Source organism: Eutrema salsugineum, unplaced genomic scaffold, assembly GCF_000478725.1.
Source record: "Eutrema salsugineum unplaced genomic scaffold, Eutsalg1_0 scaffold_3, whole genome shotgun sequence".
NCBI lineage: Eukaryota > Viridiplantae > Streptophyta > Magnoliopsida > Brassicales > Brassicaceae > Eutrema > Eutrema salsugineum.
The window spans coordinates 13990121-14015809 of NW_006256756.1; the positions used below are offsets into that span (position 1 = coordinate 13990121).

At 42.7% G+C, this 25689-nt stretch overlaps 2 non-coding genes across 2 annotated transcripts; one reads left to right on the forward strand and one right to left on the reverse strand.

The window, feature by feature from the left end:
• The first annotated feature begins 13011 nt into the window (after positions 1-13011).
• LOC112085736 lies at positions 13012-13118 on the forward strand. Its single transcript, XR_002899035.1, has one exon. It is a non-coding gene; the product is annotated as a small nucleolar RNA R71 (small nucleolar RNA).
• An 11561-nt stretch (positions 13119-24679) lies between these two features.
• On the reverse strand, positions 24680-24786 carry LOC112085537. Its single transcript, XR_002898840.1, has one exon. It is a non-coding gene; the product is annotated as a small nucleolar RNA R71 (small nucleolar RNA).
• Between the last annotated feature and the right edge of the window lie 903 nt (positions 24787-25689).

Consider the following 25689-nt stretch of genomic DNA (forward strand, 5'->3'; position numbering starts at 1 on the left):
TTGGGATGAGCCCTACCTCTATGTCCTGAACAAAGATCAGCTGTATAGAAGGTGTCTTTCTGAGGAGGAGATGCAACCTGTGTTGCAAGAGTGTCATGGTTCAGCTTTTGGGGGTCACATGGGAGCATTCAAGACTGTGGCCAAGGTTCTTCAGAGTGGGTTTTGGTGGCCCACAATGTTCAAAGATGCTCAGTTAGTGGTTTCAGCATGTGATGCCTGTCAGAGGCAAGGAAACATATCAAAGAGGAGTGAGATGCCTCAAAACCCAATTCTAGAAGTTGAGATCTTTGATTGCTGGGGAATTGACTTTATGGGGCCCTTCATTTCATCCTATGGGAATCAGTATATACTTGTTGCTGTGGACTATGTGTCCAAATGGGTTGAGGCCATTTCTTCCCCTACCAATGATTCCAAGGTTGTAGTGAAGCTGTTCAAGAGCATTATCTTCCCAAGATTTGGAGTCCCAAGGGTTGTTATCTCTGATGGAGGATCTCATTTTATGAACAAGACTTTGGAGGGTTTGTTGAGAAAGCATGGAGTGAAACACAAGGTAGCTACTCATTATCATCCTCAAACTAGTTGCCAGGTTGAAGTATCTAATAGACACATCAAGGCCATTCTTGAGAGGACTGTTAGCTCCAGCAGAAAAGATTGGAGCAAAAGGCTAGATGATGCATTGTGGGCTTATAGGACTTCCTTTAAAACTCCTATTGGGACATCACCTTTCAATCTGCTATATGGGAAGAGCTGCCACCTTCTTGTTGAGTTGGAGTACAAGGCTTTGTGGGCTGTTAAGTTGCTGAACTTTGATATCAAGACAGCTCAAGAGAAAAGGGTCATTCAACTTCATGAACTTGAAGAAATAAGGCTTGGGGCTTTTGAGAGCTCAAAGATCTATAAGGAGAAGACCAAAGCTTTGCATGATCAAAAGATTTTGAAAAGGGAGTTCAAGGATGGTGACCTGGTGTTGCTGTTCAACTCTAGACTTAAGTTGTTTCCAAGAAAACTTAAGTCTAGATGGTCTGGCCCTTTTAAAGTTCTTAAAGTGAGGCCATATGGTGCCATTGTCTTAGAAGGAAAGAATGGCCAACAGTTTGTGGTAAATGGCCAGAGGATCAAGCATTATCTGGTTTCACAAAAGAAGGAGGAAGCTACATCAGTTCCCCTTCTTGATCCACCACCAGCCTGTTAAACAGGTTTCCAAAGTCAAACTTAGAGACTTTAAACAAAGTGCTCTTGGGAGACACCCCAAGCTTATCTTTTGTAAATATGCTTTTGATCTTTTGATTCCTTTCTTTTTATGTTTTAGGATGTTTTGATGGGTTTGTTTAGTGTCTACAGGTTATAGGTTTGAGTCTGAACCCTTGGGAAGTGAACAAGAGTTGAAAAGGAATGAATGAGTGGGCACAAACTTATGGTCGGCCTTGAGCATGGTCACCAGCCACAGTCAGATACCAGGGCGTGGCAAACTTTTCAGCTATGCCACGAGGATGAATCACGGACTTAGAAGGTGGCCGTGGCAAAAGATGCAATGGTTCGGTGTTTGCCACGGTTAAAAGACATGGAACGTAGGCGACCGTGGCAAGAAGAAAAGAGGAATGAACATGCTCGGGTTTTGACACGGTTGAGATTGCCACGGGAAGAACCCAGACCGTGGCAAAGCAAAAAGAAATGACCATAGTTCGGGTGTTGACACGGCCTAAAGACATGGGATGAAGAAGTGGCCGTGGCAAAAGCAAGAGAAAATGAGCCATCATTCGGTGATTGCCACGGTTTAGTTGCCACGAGAAGAGGACCAGGCCGTGGGAAAGCAAGAAGAAAAGGACACATGTTCGGTGATTGCCACGAGGGGTTTGCCACGGGAAGAAGGAGTGACCGTGGGAAAAGAAGGCAACACTCGGGGTTTGCCACGGTCAAGTTGACACGGGACGCACCCAAGCCGCGGCAAAGAGAAAGAACACACATGGGCTTTGACACTGTCACGTGCCACGGTCAACCAGGCGCGACCAAATTTTGAAAAACGTTGACCGGTCAAAGAACGCGCCAAGCCAGCTGTGTCCCACCGAGCCTCCTTCTTCTTCGCAAGTTTGCTCCTTTCTCTCCATTCTTGAGCTTTAAACACTCATATCTCTCTCATTCTTGCACCAAATTGAGAAATTACAACTGCATTGAACTCGTAATCTTGTCTAGTTTCTTGCTGCACATTCGTTTTTCACTCGAAACTTGAAGATTCCAAGGTATTAGTCTGTTAAAACTCACCTTTTCCAAGTCTTAGTGTACTGTTCATGAACAGGAAAACAAATGGAATCGATTTTAATAGGCCTCTTGATACCTTGGAATCATTTTATGAGTATTGTGCAAGTAGAATGGATAGGAACTGCATGGATCTTGCTTGAGAATAACCTGTTCTTGGAATTTTTTGAGAAATTTTCTTGAAATTCATCAAGTATCTCAATTTTTTTTTTTAGAAATTGTGTTTCAAGCTGAACTCTTTGTGTGCATTGCTTCTTGCCATTGCTTTGAGTTTATTGAGTTTTTAACCAGCTTGAGAAACATTCTTTTCTAGTAAAAATGAGCTTGGTGAATTTTTTTTTGAAAACTTTTGTTATTCTCTTGTTTTGGTGCTCACAGCTATTTGAGAAAATGCAGGATGGGAGGAACAAAAAGAACAGCAGCCATAGAGAAAGCTGGAGCTTCAGAGGATCAGATTATGCCTTTTGGGCATAAAGTTTTCAAGAAACAGAAGAAACAGAGGAAGCCAAAGGATCCAGCTGAGAAGAAGGCAAAGAGTGTGGCTGCACCAAAGAAAACAAAGGCCTCTACTTCAAAGACTTCTGGTGAAGAACTTGCACTGGTTGAGGTTGTTCACAGGGCAGGAAAAGAGGTGGCTGTGGCTGAGGATGAAGAAGAAACAGAGAGTGATCCTGAAATCCCAATGCAGCTGGTTAAGAAAGCAAAAAGAAAGTCGGAACCTGAGGACAAAGAACCAACTTTTGATGACTACTTTGCTGTGTTCAAGAATGTAAAGGTGCTGCAAACCAAGTTCCCTGACATGGAGCTGCTGAAAAAGATGGGGATTCTTGAAGAGGTTCAGCTCATTTTTAACAACATGGGATTTGGTGGATTCTTTGAGATGAAAGATGTGGCTCATGATGGTGTAACACAAAAGTTCATTGCATCCCTTGAAGTTTGTGGATATGGCCCAAGAGATCAGAGGATCATGGAGGGAAATGGTCTTGGGCATATAGAGTTCACAATCAATGGTACACAATACCAAGTGAGCTTCAAGGAATTAGATGTGATCTTTGCATTCTCAAGACCTACACAGGATGAGTCATTGAAGTTCACATACCCTGATCACATTATTACTGACCTATGGGATACAATTGCTTTTGGGAGCTTCAGGGGAGGAAGATGCAAGAGTTCATGGATAAGAAACCCAGCCATCCGCTATGCTCACAAAAGTGCTTTGCCAAATGTTCTTTACCAAGCATAATGATGGTGTGGTGCATCTGGCTGACATGGAACTTCTGGGTATGGGTCTACATCCTCTCATCAGTCATCTCCCACACTACATCCCCACTGGTGGTGCATTCTTGGCACGCCATATGCTGATATACAAGGACATTGCTTGGAGTGAGGGCAAGAGAAAGAAGCTCACTAAATTGCACAATGGATGGCTAGTGACAAAGATTCTGAAAGCAAGAGGTTTTGTCTTTGATAATGTTGAGGTCAGGCATGAGTTGATTGATGACGTTACACTCACCAAAGTTAAGTTCTTGGAAGAAAGCAATGGTGAAAACTTCTTGTACAACTTCAAGCTCTTACAAGATGAGAAAGTTCAAGTTCTGTTGCCACACCCATCCATCACCACTCTCTCAGAAAGGCACAATGTCTCCTTTATTGTTCTCAAGGATCAGCTCTACAACCCAGCCATTCACCCTCCAATCCGCAAATGCAAGAGGACAGCAAGTTCCAAGGGTAAAGAGCCAGTTGAAGAGGAGCCAAGAGATTTTGAGAGAAGGATGGGACCAGGGAGGTACCACTTTGATCCTTACTTTTGGGGGGAGCCTGATTATCACACAAGGAAGCTGTATTCCAGAGTTAACAGCCTTCAGAAATGGTGCAAATGGCAAGACAAAACAACCCACAAGCTAGTTGACTGTGTTAGGCAACTAAAGAAGAAGGTGAAGAAACTCACAGCTCTAGCCACCTCACCCAAACGAGATACAAGAGAAGAGGTGGGAGAAAGCTCAGCCGCTCATGACCTTGTGCTACCACCAGGAAAAGAAGACTGGGTGAACCCGGTCACAGCATTCCAACCAGACTCACCTGAGAGCAGCCCACCTAGACACTCCACTCCATCATGTTCCACCTCCAATCCATCCCACTACCTGGGATCAGACCTCAGTGATTGAGGTAAACACTCAAAACTCTGTATATATGTATGTAGATCTTCTTTTCCATTTTGCATTTTACTTGTTTGCTTTGTTTTTAACTCCTTTCTCATGCTTTTATAACACAAGGGACTGTGTTATTTAAGTGTGGGGGAGGAGTTTCATCTTTTACTAATCATGTTTTCTCTGTTCTTATTTTACACTTTGAGTCTTGAGTCACATTCTAGTTGCATATTCATGTAGTCTCATCTAAGTGCATATAAAAACCAAAAAAAAATGATCATGTAGTTGCATTTTCATTTTTAGGATTGAGTCTAGATTGCATGTTCATGTAGGTTGCATCTTGCAGGGAGTAATGATAGGTTTTCTAGAGAGTACATCACTTTGAGAACTTGAACTGAATATGCTTGTGAATCTTTTTCTATGCTTGCAAAGTCTGAAATGATCTGAATCGAAGAAGCAAGTTTGAATTGAACTCAACTCTAATTAAGTGGGAACCTTGAACTTGACTTGAAAATATCTTGTGATGCATTGTTTGAAAAATCTTGTGGATACCGATATACATACTTGAGCTAGAACCATTGTTTTTACCACCCTTTTTCCTTAGCTCAAGTAGCTGAATCCGCATCATGGATCAGTTCCCTCACCTTGAATCCATCCTTCTTTCAAGCCAATGTTTGTGTGTGAACTGAAAGGCCACCTTGGATCAAACTTAGCAGAAAGTGTTAGGTTTAGAGCGACAAGGGCAGGTCTCATTGAGTGCTGTGTTCCAACATCAAGAAACTGAGAGTTTTGGCGAGGAATAAGTGTGGGGGAAAAGACTTGTTGGTGAGCAGAAAAAGGTGAGATGAGTGGAAATGGCTAGGGGAATGAAATAAAAAGAAACCAGTCTTGGAGTTTTGAGTTAAAGAAAGTGAGCTCTGGTGTGTTGAAAAGAAAGAGTCTAGCTTCTAAGTAAAAGGAAAAGAAAAGAAGCCAAAGAGCTCAAATGTTTTGAAAAGAAAGAAAGAAGAGGGTAGAGGTTGCAAAAGAAAAAGAGCTGTGTAAAATTTGAACTCCAAGACTTGAGAGTGAAAGTGAAAAGTAAGTCCCCTAGTGAGAGGAAAATAAGTGTGAAAAGTGAGGTTCTTGAGAGAGTGAGCAAGTGAGAAAGCTTTGAGTAGAGTCTTTGCCCTTGTATGCATAGGTTGCTTTTTACCTTTAGCATTCTGCCAAAGTTTGATCATTCATTGAGAGATCCCTTTGTTGCATTAAACCCACTTGAACACTAATGAGATCATTTTAATCTCATAGCCTCTCCCTAGCCAAGCCAGCTTGTTTAAACATTGCATCATGAGATTCACCTGATAAAAACTTAATGAATGTGAAAGAGTTGAGAGAGAGAAGAACTTGTGGAGATTCCTTGCTGAGTTGTTATATATCTGGGTATGGCTTTGCATTGCATAATTGAGCATGAACTTGAATTCTCATTGTGATAACCTCTCTCAAAAAGGAAATGTGAACTCCCATGCATTCAGCCTCTCTCTCTCATTTGTTCTTGTTTGCTTGAGGACAAGCAAAGGACAAGTGTGGGGGAGTTGATATGTTCATAATTTGCATCATTTAGGTTGCATAATTCATTCTAAATCATGTTTTATTCCATGCATTTTAGGTCCTTAGTGTTTGTTTCAGAACTTAGGAGATGCAATAGGTCGCAATGAGTCTTTGCATGTTTTGAGTGTTTATCAGGTGTATTTGGAGCTGAAAAGATGAATCCAGGAGGTGGAATGGTGATCAAGGCTTGAAAAAGGGTGAAATTGGGTCTTTGGAGGTTATCGGCCATTCTCGCGCACCAGGAAGGTTTTTTCTCGGCCAAAACGCGTACCGCGGGTGGATCTTATAGGCCATTTTCACGTACCGCGAGTGGATTGTATCGGCCAAAATCTCCGGGTGCAGACACGTTTCCGAAATCGCCTGTCCGGGGAACTGATAAGTAAGGTTTTTAAGGCCTTAAGAAGGGTTATCAATCCCCTTGTCAAAGTAGTATAAGGGGTGTCAATCCATATGTGTGGTAGTTAGGCACTCGTTTATGTGATAAGTTCTTAAGTCAAGTGATCAAAGATAAGTTTTGGTGTGAACAAAGTAACAAGAAAGCATAAAACAAGAAACAAACAAGCTATGATTAATGAACTAAGCAAGCAAACAAAACAAGATGATGGTGATTAAGCAAATGATAAAAGCTAAACCTCTAGATGTGATCATTGATTAGGGTGCTTTAGATATTGAATCATGATGTAAGAACATAATGCAACACTTGCTACTCTTTAGTCTAGGCTTCTTAATCAGATTAATTCATTCCGATGACAATAATCCCTTTGCAAATCACTTAATCAAGTCTAACAACCATTAGATATAATCAAGCAATCAGCAAGCATAATGCATCAAGCCTAATAAGTGACCAAACAATCTCTCAACCAAGAAGACTGAATCTTATACAGAAAGACATAACAAGCAATCACATGATCTCAAACATTTCAACTTAGAACTCTAATCTAGACTAATCCTCTCATGAAGGCATTAATCTCTACACTAATCCACTTTCAAACCAAATCATCATTTGTGAAATATGAATCAATGAGCATTAAGAAACAGTTCTAATATGTCATTCATGCATTTAACAAATCATTCCCATGATGAAAAAGGCATAAACCCTTAAGTTAGCTCATTCAGGCATTTCATCAAAGACCTTGTGGGTGGAGAAATGCCTAAGTTCTAGATCAAGCTTATAATGAGAGATCTAGCATTAAGAGCAGCTAACTAAGGAAATGAAATGAGAATCTAGACCCCTAAACAACACAAATCAAACATCTAAGCACCCTAATCTACACACCTAGAAGTTTAAAAGATGACTACTCACTAATCATGAAAAACACATCTAATCTTTTGCAAGAGATGATGTTAATCATGATTAGAAGCAGAAATGAGATGATGAGATGATGAGAAACTGCTTTGGAATGAAATCCCTTAGACATCTCTTAATCAAACTCGTTTTTACACTAAAAAGGAAAGAGAAACAAGAGAAAACAAAGCTTAAGTCTTGGAAAAAACCCTACAAAGAATAGATAGTGTCTCTTGCGGACCGGGTCAGCCCAGGACAAACTGGGTCCTGACCCGGCTTTGATGGATAGTGGTGTGGTTTGCCACGGTCAGATGATGCTTGGACAGACCGTAGCAAACTGACCGTGGCAAACTGATAGTGTCAAAGTTCTTGGACAGATTTTTCATGATCAAGGTTGCCATGGCTTGATTTACACCATGTCTAGTGGCCGTGTCTCTTCTTTTCTGGGTTTGGGTGATGAACTTCTTGGATTTCCACGGTCTAGTAGCTCTTGGTCAAGCCCCGTGGCAAGTGGTCGTGTCAAAAGCCGAAGGTGTGTAAAAGTTGCCATGGTCAAGTCCCAGACCGTGGCATTGAAACCGTGTCAAGTGCCGAATGCTTGTGAAGTTCTTCCCGGCCAAATGTTACTTTGCCACGGTCAAGTGTAGACCGTGGCATTCAGATCGTGTCAAACGCCGAAGGATTGCAAATAAGTGCCACGGTCAAGTGTGGACCGTGCATCCGTGGCATGTTTCACTTAGCTCGCATCATTCAGGGCTGTTTGGACCACTTCGCATTCCGGAGAGTGTAACTTCTTAGATACATGTCCGAATTGTGTGCTTCTGGTTTCAAAGGACAGAGGACTCATATACCTTCAACTTTGGTGAAGGAAGCTTCGGTGCTTGGGAAGTGGAAGGCTTCCTGGAGGGCTCATCTTTGCAGTGCATTTACACGACCAGATAGAGACGTTTATACATGTGTCCATTCCGGAGACCGTATCGTCCTGCTCATAGCTCCGAATTGAATGATCTCGGACTTTCTGGAAAGAGGACTCAAATTTCTCTGATTCTCATGCAGGCCTCGGAAACTGAATCGGCCTAGAAGTGCACCGTCCTTCGCATTCTTCAGAGCTCATCGGCTTGGTCCAAAACAGCAGCGAGACAGGGATTTCTTCCGACGAGCTTAACTTTCTGCTCACGCGTTCGGATTCCATGATTCCAATTGCTATGGAACCGTGATCCAATCCTCTCCAACTTTGATGAAGCACCCGACAACTGAATCGGACCGGAAGGTTCCCCGGACTGGCGATTTCGGAAACGTGTCTGCACCCGGAGATTTTGGCCAAGAGATTCAATAGCCGGTACGCGTTTCGGCCGATAAGGTCTACCCGTGGTACATGAAAATGGCCGATAGAAACCATCCTTGTACGCGAGAATGGCCGAGAACCTCCATAAACCCAATTTCACCAGTTTTCAAGCTTTGATCACCATTCCACTTCTTGGATTCAGCTTCTCTGCTCCAAATAGCTCCAAATACACCTGTTAAACACTCAAAACATGCAAAGACTCATTGGGACCTAATGCATCTCCTAAGTTCTAAAACAAACCCTAAGGACCTAAAATGCATGAAATAAAACATGATTTGTAATGAAATGTGCAACCTAAATGATGCAAATTATGAACATATCAACTCCCCCACACTTGTCCTTTGCTTGTCCTCAAGCAAAAAGAACAAATGAGAGAGAGAGGTTGAATGCATTGGGAGTTCATATTTCCTTTTTGAGAGAAGTGATCACAATGAGAATTCAAGTTCATGCTCAGTTATGCAATGCAAAGCCATACTCAGATATATATCAACTCAACAAGGAATCTCCACAAGTTCTTCTCTCTCTCAACTCTTTCACATTCATTATGCTTTTTACCAAGTGGATCAAATGATGCATTGTTTAAACAAACATAGTTTGGCTAGGGTGAGGTTATGAGACTAAAATGGTCTCATCAGCCTAAGTGGGTTCAATGCAGCAAGGGGATCTCTCTATGAATGATCAAACTTTGGCAGAATGCTAAAGGTAAAAAGCAACCTATGCATACAAGGGCAAGGACTCATCCCACCCCACACTCTACTCAAAGCTTTCTCACTTGCTCAACCTCTCAAGAACCTCACTTTCCACACTCATTTTCCTCTCACTAGGGGACTCACTTTTCATTTTCACACTCAAGTCTTGGAGTTCAAACTTTACATAGCTCTTTTTCACTTTCTTTTGTAACTTCTAGCCTCTTTTTCTTTCTTTTTAAAACATTTGAGCTCTTTGGCTTCTTTTCTTTTCCTTTCACTTAGAGGCTAGACTCTTTCTTTTCAAAACACTAGAGCTCACTTTCTTTGACTCAAAACTCCAAGACTGATTTCTTTTCTTTTTTTTTCTATCCCCTAGTTCTCACCACTCTCCTTTTCCACTCATCTCTCCTTTTTCCACTCACCAACTAGTATCCCCCCACACTTAGTTCTTGCCAAATCTCTCAGCTCCTTGATGATGGAACTTAACACTTAATGAGACTTGCCCTTAACTTAACACTTAATAACACTCTAAACCTAACACTTTCTGCTAAGTTTGATCCAAGGTGGCCTTTCAATCACACACAAACATTTGGCTTGAAGGAAGGATGGGTTCGAGGTGAGGAAAACTGATCCAGATGTGGACTCAGCCATTTGAGCTAAGGAAGAGGGTGGTAAAAACAGGATTCTAGCTCAAATATGTATATAGGTATCCACAAGCTTATTCAAACAATGCATCACAAGATAATTTCAAGTCAAGTTTAAGGTTTTCACTTATTAGAGTTGAGTTCAATTCAAACTTGCTTCTCAGATTCAAACCATTTCAAGCCTTGCAAGCACAGAAGTCATTTCACAAGCATATTTAATCCAAATTCTCAAAGTGATGTACTCTCAAGGAAAGAACCTATCATTACTCCCATGCACAATGAAACCTATATGATGCAACTAGACTCAATCTTAAAAATGTGAAATGCAACTAGAATGAACATTTTTTTGTGAACTTTTTTCAGATTTTTTATAAGCACTTAGATGAATGCAAAATGAGACTCAAAGTGAAAAGGAAAATAAGAGCAGAATAAACATGATTAGTAAACACAAAACCCCTCCCCCACACTTAAATAACACAGTCCCTTGTGTTATAAAAGCATGAGAAAGAGGAGAAATCAAACATGAAATGCAAAAGATAAAGAAAAATGCTAAATGCTCATTTACAAGTGTTTGGAGTGATACCTGGTGTGGTTCTTATACAAAAGGGGAGTGAGTATCTGCACCAGATGAGGCCAGACATCACTGGAGATAGGTTTGGCTTGGCCTGAACTCCCTTGTGCGGCATGGACTTGTCTTGGACCAACTCGCACACCCAAGTAGCACACCAGGCGGCTCACCAGTTTTCATTCCTTAAGTCCTTCCTCAGCTTGTTCACAGACTCCTTTTCAATTTGTCCTTGGACCACAGCATTCCTTAGTCACCTTAGACCTGAAAACGCTTCACAAAACCCATCAAAATATCCTAAAACATGAAAAAGAAGAGAAAAGATTAAGAAGATTATATACAAGGATAAGCTTGGGGTGTCTCCCAAGAGCACTTTGTTTAAAGTCACTAAGTTTGACTTTGAAAAACCTGTTTTTAGCTGGGGTGAGGTTGAGCACTGATGCTTTTCAGCACTTCAATGGTCCTGAGCAAGAAAGCTGAGTTGGTTTGCTGCATTTGGGAACCATTAGACCCTTGTCATTGAGATCCCATCTTGAGACCTTTGTCCACCAGCTCTTGAATACCATCTGGGTCTTTATCAAAGATGGCCTTTGTGAGACATGCCCTCACTTCAGCAAACAGACCTGGTTTCCCATTGCAATCCAGCTTATACTTCAGAGATCCATCATCATCAACCCAAGGAGTGAGATCAAAGTCTTGGGAAGAAATATCAGGTTTAATACTCTTGTCTTCTGATGCTGAGCCATCACTTTTGGTGTTAATCATCCTTAGATCACTAAGTGTAGGAGACCATGAGACCAAGATATCTTTTTCTCTGATCAATGGCCCTCCATTCTCATACTTGTAACCAGAGTTGATGTGGGGTTGTTTCTCATTTTCCACAGCTGAAAGAGATTGGGATCCACCTAAAATCCCAGCGCTTCCCAGATACTTCATCTCAAGTACCTTAGGAGGTTCTATCTCTTGGACAACTGATCCACAAAATTCAGCTAAAGGTGGTTGAACAGGGTAAAAGGCATCCTTATCCACCTTTGTAAGCACCACTCTTTGAGTATCAAAGTCAATCATTGCACCAGTGGTGTTGAGAAATGCAGTTCCAAGCAATAGGGGGAGCTCTTTGGTCTTCTTCATCTTCATGATGACAAAATCAGTGGGGATTACACATTCACCAACTTGAAGTGGATAGTCTTCTAAAAATCCATATGGTTTCTTGGAGTAGGAATCACCAAAGGTGATAGAGGAAGGGTAGGACGTTATAGACTTGACCTTTAGCTTCTCCATCATATCTTTAGACATTATACTCACACTTGAGCCTGAATCACACAAGTTGCCAAGAGTGCAAGAGATGGTGAACTTCCCTGGGTTGCCTAGCTTTGGGAGGGAGGTGGGCTTCATCTGAGTTGATTCAGAGGTGGAGGCACAATCTGTTGGCTTTGCTTGACCAGTTGGCAGCTCCTTTGTTTCAAGAGACACTGAATCATTCCCTTGCTGAACAGAAGAACTGAACCGGCTGCCCCCACACTTTTTCTCTCAATGTCCTCATTGAGTTCATGTAAGAAGCCCATGAAATCATCTATAATGGTGTCTTCATCCTCATGAGTTTGTGCAGTCTCACTAGAAAGTTGACCATAAAGGAGATCTTCAATCTCTTGCACAGCAGCTGAGTGGTCATCATTGGAGTAGATGGCATTGCAATAATCCTTTGGGTTTTGAACAGCTTTACCAAGAAGAGAGACTTGTGGTTCAGAAGTGCAGATGCCCTTGCTCTTTTTAATAGCCTTTAGTTCAGCGCCTAGTGTCTCCAGGTCAGATACCATCTTTTGTTGTCCTAGTAAGAGCTGTTGGAGAACAACATTGAAATCAGGACTTTGTTGAACAGGTGGTGGGGCAAAACCAGGAGGTGGTGGCCTTTGTTGTAGGCTGACTTGATTTGTGAAGCTATTCCCTTGATTCTGAACCGCTGGTTGCTGTAAACCCTGTTGACCTTGGGAGTTACCTTGGTACTGATTCTGTTGGACAAAGCTTTGAGGAGTGTATATTTGGTCTTGGGGGTTGGCCACATTGTTGCTCCTATAGGACAAGTTCTGGTTCTTGTTGAAGTTGTTGTAACCCTGAAACTTGGTCTGATTACCTATGTAGCTCAGCTCCTCTTGTGTAAGGCCCACTTCATTGATGTTCTCAAAGCAACTCCTCTCTTGAAACTCACCTACATAGTGTATAGGCTTTTGAGTGGCAACCAGGGCTTTGTCAAGCTTGATATTCAGCACTTTGATCTTCTCTTCCAGCTCTTGGTGTCTACCAGAATCTTCTCCTCTATAGCTTCTATCATAATCTTCCCCATAAGTGTCTTGGCTCATGGCTAAGTTCTCAACAAGTTCCATAGCTGCATTGATTTCTTTTGCCAAGAAATTTCCATTTGATGCTGTGTCCAACTGAATCCTGATCTTAGGAACAGCTCCTCTATATAAAGTGCTAAGGAGAGAGATTTCTGAAAAGCCATGATGTGGACACTTATTTGTGTAGCTTCTAAACCTGTCCAAAGCTTCTCCAAAGGTCTCATTAGAATGTTGAGTGAAGCTGGAAATCTTGTTCCTTAGCTTTGCAGTCCTTGAGCTTGAGAAGAACTTGGATAGAAAGGCAATCTTTTATTGCACCCATGTGTGGATGGATCCTCTTGGGAGGTTCTTTTCCCACTGATGTGCCTTATCTCCAAAGCTGAATGGGAACAATCTCAGTTTGAAGCTGTCTTCAGATACCCCATTGATCTTAGTGAGATCACAAACTCTGTCAAACTGATCCAGATGCTCCAAGGGATCCTCCATAGGTAAGCCATGGAACTTCTGATTCTGAACCATATTGATCAAAGAGGCCTTCACCTCAAAGTTGTTGTTTTGGACAGGAGGTGGCCTGATTCCTTCTCCATACTGTTGTGCATAAGCTCGGTCATTCTCACCAACAAAGACTGGTTGGGGCTGATGACGTATGGGTGGGTTTGGGTGGGGCTGTGGTGCATTAACCTGAGGTTGGTCTTGGTTCTGGTTACCCTGAGCGTGTCCCAGATGGAAAGAGAAACAAGAGAAAACATCGCAGAGTTTTAGGTCGGCCGATGTTCCACTGACCCTAGTTCGTAAGAACTCTAGGTCGGTGGGTGCTGGAATTAGCCAACCTAAATCAACAATTGATCCGCCTGAACTGACGGTGAACAAGACCCGAGAGACCGATGCTCGGTGTTCTTCGACCGCTGATGACGTAGGTCTCGGATCCAATGATGATGAGATCGGGGTAAATGATGAGAACAGAGGCGACGACGAGATCGAACAAGTCGAATGAGGCCGGGATTGAAACTGGTGAGGTCGAGGAAGCTCAGGCAGCAAACGTGGCACCTAAACCGGCTCCAGCTCAGAATGTCGTCCGTCCTCAAGACATGCCCGGGCCCTCTTTTTCTCCTGAGCTAATCCAAGCTACACTTGAAGCTGCCAGACTCACATATGGCGGTTCTTTCATTTCGTCTGCGTCTGTTTGGATTACTTAACCTTGTGCGGGCTGAAGTTCCCGATCGCATCTCGTTTACTGGGCTACTGCAACCGACGGGGAGTAGCTCTCTCGCAGATGATGCCAGCGTCAGTGACGAACTACACAGGATACCACTTGCTGTGCGCCGAGCTGAATGAAGATCCGACCAACCGACTCTTTGAAGATCTCGTCTCGATTAACTGGCACCCAACAAATGAGTGGTTCTTCTCGGCCAATGCTAAGCCTCGGTGAGACATTGTCACTGGCGTAAAGTCCAGCAAATATAACGGTTGAGAGTCGCACTACTTCTTCCTCGAGATTAACGACCTCACTGTTAACGAGACTGATATACCTGTTCAGTCGGAGTGGCGGATTCCGATTGGTAGCTTTAGACGATCTAAACTTTCTTTTTCTTAACTTTTATATGCCTTTTAACCTTGTTCTGTTGTTTGCGCAGGTCGCCATCCTCCAAGTGTCCTCCTTAACTCCGGACTCACAAAAACTTTCAAACAGCATTCAGTGAAGCCGGAAAACGTCGCTGGCCGAAAGCATAAGAAGACATTTTACGACGTCGAGCTCAGAAATCTGGTATGCGTTACTTAGTGATTTTCCCTTTTACTTTTAATCTAATTCGTCCGAAGTCATCTTCACATTTTCTTTTTTCCTTCCTTTCTTTTAGTTAAGTAAACGAAGACCCCTAAGCCCAAAAGCCGCGCTAAGAAGCTGCGTCCTCCTCCTAAGCGATCAGCCCCGAAGCAGCGAACCAAACGCTCAGCCCCCAAGCCCTCAGAGATGTTTTCGCTCGACGAAATTCCAAGCTTGTTTGATGCCGATCATCCAAATGAGGCGACTCCAGACCCTATTCCCACTACTGTGGGGGTCGACCCGAAGGTTGACAAGGTGCCTCCAGTTCTAAACTCGCCTGATCAGGCTGGTCAGAAAAAGGCGAAGAAGAGGAAGTCTTCAAACAAATTCAAAAGGATATAAGGCATTCCTCAGCCACAAGAGATCGCCGCCGAGCTCAACCCTGCATTTCCCACAGCATCTCAGCTCCTGGTTCAGCAGGATCAACCCAAGGCTTTGAATGCTCGCAAGAGGCAAGACCGGGATCGTACCGACGACTCCCCTCAGTCTGAGCAGGATAAGAGGGCTAATGTCCGGTTTTTCTAGGACAAGGAGGTCCCGCTTGAGGACTGATAACTTAGAGTTTGCAAGTCTCTAAATGAGGAGTTATCAATCCCTTTTTTCACTTTCCAGTACAAAGGGTATCAATCCATCATTTATAGACACTAAGATGCAGGATCAGTTCTTAATTCAAGCCAAATGAGTAAGGTTTTGATGTTATTTCCACTAAACAAACTTAAAACAAGAATTAAAGCTAATGATCAACTTAAACAAGCAAATGACAAGTGGTATGAATATGGGATGATGGAAGCATGAGATTCTAGACATGATAGTTGGCTAGGGTGCTTTGATGCTAAATCAGGAATGCTAATGACAATGATGAGACATGATTCAAGTGAATTAGAACTCTAATCCAGATTAATCCTCTCATGAAGGCATTAACCTCTACACTAATCCATTTTCAAACAAAATCATCATTTGTGAAATATGAATCAATGAGCATTAAGAAACAGTTCTAAAAGATCATTCAAGCAAATAACAAAACATCATCATGCAGCAAATGCTTAAACCCCTAATACAGCTCTTTCAGAAATTTCATCAAACACTTGTGGTGCATGAAATTCCCAGAATCTAGATCACAAGTGATGTGCAAGGATATAGCCTAGGGAACAGCTGTTTAGAGAAATGAACCAATGAATCTAGCCCTAAGCACTCCTAATCTAACACCTTACCACCCTAACCTACACATCTAGAACCTCATTAAGCTAAACTACTCACTAATCATACTAATCTCTCTTAAACCTTTGCAAGTTGAGAAGATTGGCATGATTAATGATGAGAAATGGAGATGATAGATTAAGAAGATTGCATCTTTAAACACACAAAATGTCTTTGATTTCTCTTGATTCAAACTCTTAAAAAGGGAATATTTCTCTTCAAAGGAGTCTTTCACAAAAGAGGCAAAGAAAATAAGAGGAATAAAGCTTAACCTAATCATTGATGTCTCAAAACTATTTATACTAAGGGTTTTCTTGATGGGCCAACCCTTAACAAACAGGATATTGGCCCAATAAAGTCTTAAAATTCGGACTGGATCGAAGGAAATATCGACGTGCTGCTGGTCGATAGTTTGGTCGATAGATTCGGCGAGTCGGGCTGAGAACATATCGACATGCTTCACCTCGATATTCTGGTCGATAATATTTCTGCGAGTCTGGCTGAGAACATATCGACATGCTTCACCTCGATGTTCTGGTCAGTAATATTTTGGCTCTCCAGGTTGGAAATATCGACCAAACTATCGAGGTACGTTCTGGTCGATAGGAATGCATGCCGCTTGAACCAAAACCTCCATAACTTCCAGCTCAGTGGTCCGAACCTTGGTCTACCAACTCCACGAGGCAGATGGCGCCGTCAGCTACAACTTTGATGCAGGGTCCGAGTCCAGCAGGCGTCGGTAAGGGATTCGTTCCACCGGTTTACTGAGGGGCGTCGTTTTGGTCCTTTAGCGGCTGAGAGACATGTGTTCCTTCTGATCGCTGTAACTTTAAGCACACAGCTCCAAATTGGGAAAGCTCAGGCGTTCCGGAAACTAGAGTCATCCCTCTTGAATCTTGATGAACGCATCAAAGTCTGGATCACAATGAAAGAGCTCTGTTCCAGGTGATGAAGTAGAGGGATCGTCGGCTCCTATACACTTGTCCGGTTCTGATGCATTCCCACGAGGATCTCTCCACGGCTTCTGTCCCAAATGCTCCCTTTTTGCTCCAAGTGACCCGTAAACACTCCAAAATGCAAGACTCTATAGGACCTAATGCATTTCCTATCCTAAACCAACTATAAAGACAAAAGCATTGAAATCTACCTAAATGTATGCATGAGACTCAATATTTGGACCAAAAATGCAATCCTAAATGATGCAAATTATGAATATATCAAGGACAATATCGAGGCCTGCGCCAACCTTTATTGCAAGATTTCCGGCGAAGTGCCCAATATGCCGATGGTTTCCGAGCTGTGGTATCCCAATCTGTACAAGGGGATTTTTCGTACAACCGCCGTGGTAAGTATTCGATATTACTTATTCACTCTAAGTATTAGCTTTACGATTCCTAATCTTTCTTCTTCTTTTCTGTTTGTAGCTCGCCAGCCAGACTAACACCTTGATTGCCAGGTACGAACTCTCCTTGTATAAGGAACAGTTGAGAGTTCAGGAACTGGAAGGCTGAATTAGTGAAGTAGAGAAGTGACTTTCCAACGACTTCAAATAAACGACGAGCTCCATGACGCTGTCGATCTGCTGAAGCAAGAGAGCACCGAGCTTAAGGCTGTGAAGGCCGAATTGACTGAGGCTCAACACCTCTTGTCTCAAGAGTTCAGGCAAGACAAGGAGCGCTTGCAAGGGATGGTGGCTCGCGAGCAAGAACGGGTTAAGAAGGTTCACGCTAAGGCTTGTGAACACTTGGATGATGCTGACCGAGCTCGCAAGCCTTACCTCGTGGTAAATCAGCTCACCAAAGTCATCGGCTTTATCAAAAACCTGAAGAAGAAGGGACTCTATGAGGTGCCTTCTGACATGGTCGCAGATCTCGAGTCAAAGTACGCAGCGTCTCTTCAAGAGTTGAGGGACTCTACGAGGTGCCTTCTGTTGACGCTTACTTCTTAACGAGGAAGATAAACGCATGTCGCCACTTTCCGAGATTGATGCAGATATTGCTGTCGAGGTTGAGGGTCAAACGGGGGTTGAGGAATTCGGCTCAAATGAGGACGCGATTAATGCCGATCAAGCAGCTGCTTCAAAGACGGATTGAATCGATTTACCCTAAATGGGTTTGCTGTATTTGATACACTATTTTTCCCTTGGTGGGCTTTTGTTTAAGTATTTTCCCCTTGGAGGGTTTTATCATTATTTTAGTATTCCTTTACTAACTGCTTTCGCACTCGTAAGAATCCATAAAAAATTATGCTAAGTGTTAGAACGAACTTAGAAATCTTAGATAGATGCTTAGCTTGGTCTTATTTATTTTCATAAAGAGTTGCGTTAACTCGGCTTACGTTTGCGAGTGTTGAGAACTTCGGCTTACGGTGCGAATCTGAGAACTTCGGCTTTTGGTTCGAGCATTATGAACTCGGTCTGGGGGACCCAAGTGAGCTTTATCATACTGGAAGGGTGAAGAATCGAACCTTTGTAAATGCATGATACAAACTCGAGGTCTCCTAAGTCGAACCTAAGTGTGTGAGATGGGTTCGGCTTATTGTTCTTGGTGATTTAGGAATTTTATTGCGGGATTGATTGGCTTCGAATTTATGGTGTGGAGTTTACCACGGCACCGTGGGGGTGTTCGATTTTGGAATGTTATAAAACAACTGGTCAGGAAGTCGATGTAAGATAATTTGAGTTCGGTATCTTGTAAATAAGAACTCAAATGTCTCAACACTTTAACTTAGAATAAAATTTTATTGATGTTATAGCTGGACTTGGTGACGAGCTGCCTATAAACGGTTCAAGCCATTCGTAGTTCTAATAATTTTTGTTTTTTTAGATCAAAGTGTATCAAACTAATAGTAGTAGCGCTTGAGATTCATAGCGTTCCAAGACCTTGGGATCGGGGTTCTGTCCATCTTCATGAGTTGGTAGACTCCTGGTTTAACGACTTTCATGACTTAGTAAGGTCCTTCCCAGTTCGCACCAAGTTTTCTTGCATTCTTTTCTTTGGTATTCTGGTAGACTTTGCGGAGGACGAGGTCGCAATCTTCGAAGTGACGACCTTTGAATTTTTTGATGTAGTAGCGAGCTGCGAGTTGTTAGTTTTGTATTCGGATGAGCGCTTGTTCACGTTGCTCTTTGACTAAATTGATCGTGTGTAGAATCATATCTTTGTTGATGTCTGGCTGTTGAGTTATCATAGTTCGGCGATTGCTTGGAACGTTCAGTTCGGCAGGACACATGGCCCCAGTTCCATATGCAAGAAAAAAGGTGATTGTCTGGTAGATCGTCGAGGTGTAGTTCGATGAGACCAGAGAACGTCGTTGACTTGTCTGCCCAGGCGTCGGTAAGTGCTTCGTTCCACCGGTTTACTGAGGGGCGTCGTTTTGGTCCTTTAGCGGCTGCGAGACATGTGTTCCTTCTGATCGCCGTAACTTTAAGCACACAGCTCCAAATTGGGAAAGCTTAGGCGTTCCGGAAACTAGAGTCATCCCTCTTGAATCTTGATGAAGGCATCAAAGTCTGGATCGCAATGCAAGAGCTCTGTTCCAGGTGATGAAGTAGAGGGATTGTCGGCTCCTATACACTTGTCCGGTTCTGATGCATTCCCACGAGGGTCTCTCCACGGCTTCTGTCCCAAATGCTCCCTTTTTGCTCCAAGTGACCTGTAAACACTCCAAAATGCAAGACTCTACAGGACCTAATGCATTTCCTATCCTAAACCAACTATAAAGACAAAAGCATTGAAAACTACCTAAATGTATGCATGAGACTCAATATTTGGACCAAAAATGCAATCCTAAATGATGCAAATTATGAATATATCAAGGACAATATCGAGGCCTGCGCCAACCTTTATTGCAAGATTTCCGGCGAAGTGCCCAATATGCCGAAGGTTTCCGAGCTGTGGTATCCCAATCTGTACAAGGGGATTTTTCGTACAACCGCCGTGGTAAGTATTCGATATTACTTATTCACTCTAAGTATTAGCTTTACGATTCCTAATTTTTCTTCTTCTTTTCTGTTTGTAGCTCGCCAGCCAGACTAACAGCTTGATTGCCAGGTACGAACTCTCCTTGTATAAGGAACAGTTGAGAGTTCAGGAACTGGAAGGCTGAATTAGTGAAGTCGAGAAGTGACTGTCCAACGACTTCAAAGATCAAGATCATCATTCCACCAGATGCAACAGAAACTAGTGAGGACCAAATCCAGGAGCTGATCGAAAACACAAAAAGTAAAACCTCTAGTAACCGGAAGTGATAAGGGCACATCAAGTGGGGTGGCATTCAAATCAGCCTGATTCCTCATGCTTACGTCGAGCTAAACGACTTAAAACAAAAGCGCTTAATAGGAGGCAACCCATTTAGGTACTCTTTCTTTTAGTTTTCTTTCCATTTTTACAATTTATACTTTCTTTTTCTTTTTAGTTTTAGGTATTTTATCAAACAACACAAAAAATCAGAAAATTAGAAAAACCAAGATGAAAAGGGTAGGTTTTTAGCTGCTCGGCCCGGCAAAGACGAGAAGATTGGACAAAGGGCGTAAGAGGAAGAGCCGCGGTCGCGACAATCGACCCGCGGCCAAGGAAGCATCGACCGCAGCACCGTGAATGTGACTGCGGCCGAGCCCTCGATCACTGCGCCCGCGCGTCTCCTGACCGCGGCCGTTGGTTGTTGAGACAGAAACTCGGATTCCGGCCGTTTTTCAAAAGTTTTCCGGTATTGCCTGGTGATTCTTGGTGTTGCCTGGTGTTTTCCCGGTATTGCCTGGTGATTCCCGGTGTTGCCTGGTGTATTCCCGGTGTTACCTGGTGATTCCTGGTGTTTCCCAAAATATTCCCGGTAAAATCCGTAAAGATCCTCCGTAAGTTTTAAACTTTTCTAATGTGCAAACAAGAAAGGTAAGTTCCCATACACTTAAAAATTTCCAGAAATTTTCCGTTTTTGCCACAGAAACGCTTTTTAAAAAAAGAAACAAACTTTTTGGATCAAAACTCCTTCTTCTCTTCTCTTCCAAAAGACTTGGAGATTTAGGGGAAAGAACACATTTTTCAATTTTTAAGCTTTTTAAGAGATTCTTGGCTCAAACCTCACTCTTTTTAAAAGCTGATTTCAATTCTGCCATCAAATCTCTCTTTCCAGCAAGGTATGAACCTCAAACTCGCCGTTTTTACTTGATTTTAGAACTTAGAGTTTTCTTTAAAAACCCAAATCTTGGTCTATTGATGGTGGAAATAGCTTAAGAACAATAGATTATCCTTTTAGGTTATCTAAAACTCATTTTAATAGCTAGCTTAAGAGAAATTGAGATTTTTGAAATTTGGATTCTACATGCTTCATAAAAATCGAATTTGGAACAGCAAAATTGTTGAATTTGATTAAGTCTTGTGTGATTAGTGATTAGTATTGGGTAATCTTTAGAATTTACATGGAAATTGCTCATAAAAACCGATTTTTAGAAGATTTCTATGTTGAGAACATCAAAAATTCGAATCTGGTCATGAACTACTTGATTTCTCTGATTTAATATCAATTTTGTTTGCTCATGGTTTTAATTAATCTCTTTATGATAGTATTAGTATAACAGATTTTAATGTGTTAAAATCAGCATCCATATTCACTCTTTTTTCCAAGAATCATTTCGTTTTGCAGAAAAATGGAACAACCCAGATCCCGAAGAAGCCGTTGATATGTCTATATTTTACATCATTTAGAGTGCATTTTAGAGTCCTCATCATGTGTTTTCCCATGTAAATTGAGTATTTAGGCATCAAAATAGGATTTAGGGCTTGCATTAGGTCCGAAAGAGTTTTGCATGTTTTGAAGTCTTTATCAGGTGCTTTGGAAGTCATTTGGAGCTTAAGAAGAGGAGCAGAGAAGAAAACGGTGACGAAAAGGGTCAAAAATGGTGAAAACCGCTTGGAGGAATTTCTCGACCAAAACACGTACCGGCTGGACAGAAACCTCGGTCAAAAAGCTTACTGAACGCTCATTACCGACCAAAACCCTTAGCGATCGACCAAAATCAGCCTGGGTCGAGTATCGGGTGCAAAATACCACGGGTTAAGTTTTTGGCCGAGGCGAGAGAATTTTACGGCTAAAAAGCTTACCGCGGTACATAGCCCTACCGCGGGAAGCTTTTCTCGACCAAAACCTGTCTTTGCCCGCGCATTTCAAAGATCAGCAATCCGGGGAACCTTCCGGTCCGAATCAGTTGGCGGGGTCTTCATCAAAGTTTTTAGAGAATCAAGCAAAGATCCCAGAACAGTTGTAATTATCCAATTCGGACCAGTGGGGAGAAAGATACAGCTTCCGGAAGATGCACCAACATTACGCGCATCCGAGAACCGAACGGCGGATTTCAAAGATCACGGCGGACGGAGCCTTTCCGGACCGAACTAGCCTGCCCGGTCTTCATCAAAGTTTGAGATCTGTGAAAGAACTTCTCAGAACAGTTAGAAGAGCTCAGTTCGGAGCAGTGGTTCAAACGATAAGGTCTCCGGAGTTCACATTGGTTCAAAAGCTTGTTTTCCGGTGAATCCGATGCGGTGCAAAGATGTGAAATCCAGGAAGCCTTCCACGTCCCAAGCTCCGACGGTCCCTTCACAAAAGTTCGAGCTTATTGAGTCATCTTGACTATGGAACTGGTCTCAGAGCAATTAGAGTCGTGTGTTGAAAGTTACTGTTTCCGGAAGGCAATATGGTCGATACGAGCCCAAATGAGTGCGATACGCGCTAAGTGTTTTCTCAGGGCTCGGCATCATTACCTCGACATCGTCCAAGTCAAGGCTCATATCTTGGGAGTATTCTGGACTAGACCTCGTGCTGATGCCTCGGCATGTTGGGACCAAGGCATGCACACGTAAGAAGTGAAGCTGGAAACGACTAAGTGTTGAACGTGCACCTCGGTGTAATGACCTCGGCGTGCATGCCGGACTCTGTTCTCCCGAACCCCTCGACTACCAAGCCCCTCGGCATTTTATCCCGAGGTCCCTTGTCACAAACCCAGAATCAAGAACAAGACGGCTCAAGAACACACACGTGAAGATGGATCAAAGACTAGGGTTCATGCATGTTCTTGTCGTGTTCTTCACGAGATCTTCATTTGAATCCTGAGTCACGTGCACTCCTCGACATGAAGACCTCGGCTTCACTCTCCGACACACCGTGGCACTCACTCATATTTTCTTTTTATATCTTTTATCATCCAGCATCTAACTCCTTATCATGATAAGCTACACATCTTGCAAAGGACTTAGTGAGCTCGTTATGATCAGTGAGTAGTCGTTTAAGCGACTTTAGATAGGTAGATTAGGGTGCTTTCAAGATAGATTAATGGGTTTAGGTGTCTAGTCTTGCATGTTTCATTCTTTAACCGACGAGATCTCTAGGCTGGATCCAAGCACATCACTTGAGGTTCAGATCTGAGACATATCTCGCATCAAAAGTGTTTGTAGAAATGTCTGAACCACTCGGTTAAAGGTTTAAGAGTCTTTCATCGCGAGAGTGATAGTTTGTTCTCTTAAATGACATTTTTGAACTGAATCTTATTGCTGACTGATTCATGCTTCTCAAAAGGGATTTTGGTACGAAAGAGGATCAGTTTAGATGTTTTATACTTTCATGAGAAGATTAACATGCCTTGAGTTCAAAGTTAAATGAAATCGCTTGATAAAATGATTCATTAGCCCATTAGTCTAGCTTGGAAGCACCCGAGTTAAGTATCCTGTCTAAAGCTTCTGCCTTTATCATATATTACCATCATCCGAACCATTTATTTGTCATTTGCAACTTAGCTTTGTTTAAATCTCATCTTTTGTTTCATCACTTGCTTATTTACTTGTTAATTAGTCTAGCTAAAAGCCCTTGCTATTCTCTCTTGACTTAAGGCAACAAATGACATAGATAGTGTCTCCATTAAAAGTTTGGTTTGATAACCCCTTGTACTACAAGGACAGGGGTATTGATAACCTCTTTAAAGGGTGAAAACTCTTAGTTATCAATTGGCGCCGTTGCCAACTTGTAGGAGTATTATTCTCTTATTTGTTCTTAAGATCAAGACTTTACTTTCTTTTGTTTTACTGATTCTTTTGCAAGTTCTTGTTTTGATTTCAGGTGCATGAAAACCAGGTCTCGTAGCACAGAACCGCCTTTACCATACGGCAATAACATCAACAGGATTGAGAGGCGAGCTCGCGAGAGAGAACGGCACTTTGAAAGACTTGGAATGGCAGAACAGCAAAGGATCGAGCAACAGGCTCAAGAAGCCGAGCACCGGGCTCAGGCTAATCAGGCGCAGGCAGGAAGAAATGAACAACAAGCCTATGTTAATCAACAACAAGCTCAAAGAAACGAGAGGCTTGCTCAGCAAAACCAACAACAAGCTAATAGAAACGAGCAACAAGCCCACCATGTTCATCCGCCACCGCCACAAGCTCAGAGACAACCTCCTCCGGTCTTTGTTGGAGAGAACGACCGAGCTAATGTGCACCAATACCGAGCCGGGATTCAAGCTCCACCGGTTCAAAATAACAACTTCGAAGTAAAAGCTTCCTTGCTCAATATGGTGCAGAACTCAAAGTTTCACGGTCTAGCCGGAGAAGACCCTCTTGAACATCTAGATCAGTTTGATCGAGTTTGCGACTTAACCAAGATAAATGGCGTTTCGGAAGACAGCTTCAAGCTACACTTGTTCCCATTCAGCCTCGGTGATAAAGCTCACCAGTGGGAAAAGAACCTCCCGAGGGGTTCTATACAAACATTGGAGCAGTGTAAACTGGCGTTCTTATCAAAGTTCTTTTCCACATCACGCACGGCTAAGCTCAGGAATCAGATCTCAAGTTTCACGCAGCACAACAACGAGAGCTTTAGCGAGGCTTGGGAACGGTTTAGGAGCTATACTAACCAATGCCCACACCACGGCTTCTCAGAGGCATCCCTCTTGAGTACTTTATACCGAGGTGCACTACCCAAGATCAGAAACCTACTCGATACAGCCTCCAATGGAAATTTTCTTGGGAAAGAGATCAATGCGGCAATGGAACTAGTAGAAAACCTGGCCATGTCTAATGACACGTATGGAGAGGATTTTGATAGGGAAAACCGTACAGAAGGATCTAGTGATGAACAGCGTATGAAAAAGGATATAAGAGAGCTTCAGAGCAAGCTTGACAAAGTTTTAATGGCGACTCAAAAGCCAATACATTTTGTAGGCGAGTTTGATGAGCAAGGGCCAAGTTTTGACAATGTTAATGAAGATGGTCTAACTCAAGAAGAGCTGAACTACATAGGGAATCAGCAGAGGTATCAGCGGTTTAACAACTACAGCACAAACCCAAACCTCTCATACAGAAACCCAAATGTAGCTAACCCTCAAGACCAAGTGTACCCTGCTCAACAACATCAACAAAGCTATGCTCAAAAGGCTCCTTTTCAGAATACCTTTCAGCCCAAGCAACAGTTCAGTGGGCAACAGCAACACTACACTCAGCAGAACCAAGCGGCTCAGGTAACAACTTCACCAGCCAGGCGCAGCAACACAAGTTTCCACCAGGGTTCAATCCGCCGCCGATGGGTAATCAGCAACAGATTCAGGGAACAGGTCAGAATCAGATGGGAACCGATGTCTGTGGGATCTTACAACAATTGTTACAGGGTCAGCAGAGAGTTGAGAGCCAGCACGTGACAATGCAGCAAGATATCAGGGAGCTCAAGCAGAATCAAGCTTCTACATCATCACGAGGCCCGGCTTTACCAGGTAAGCCGAAGCCGAACCCCAAGGAATATGTGAACGCCATCACATTGAGGAGTGGTAAGGAATTACAAGCT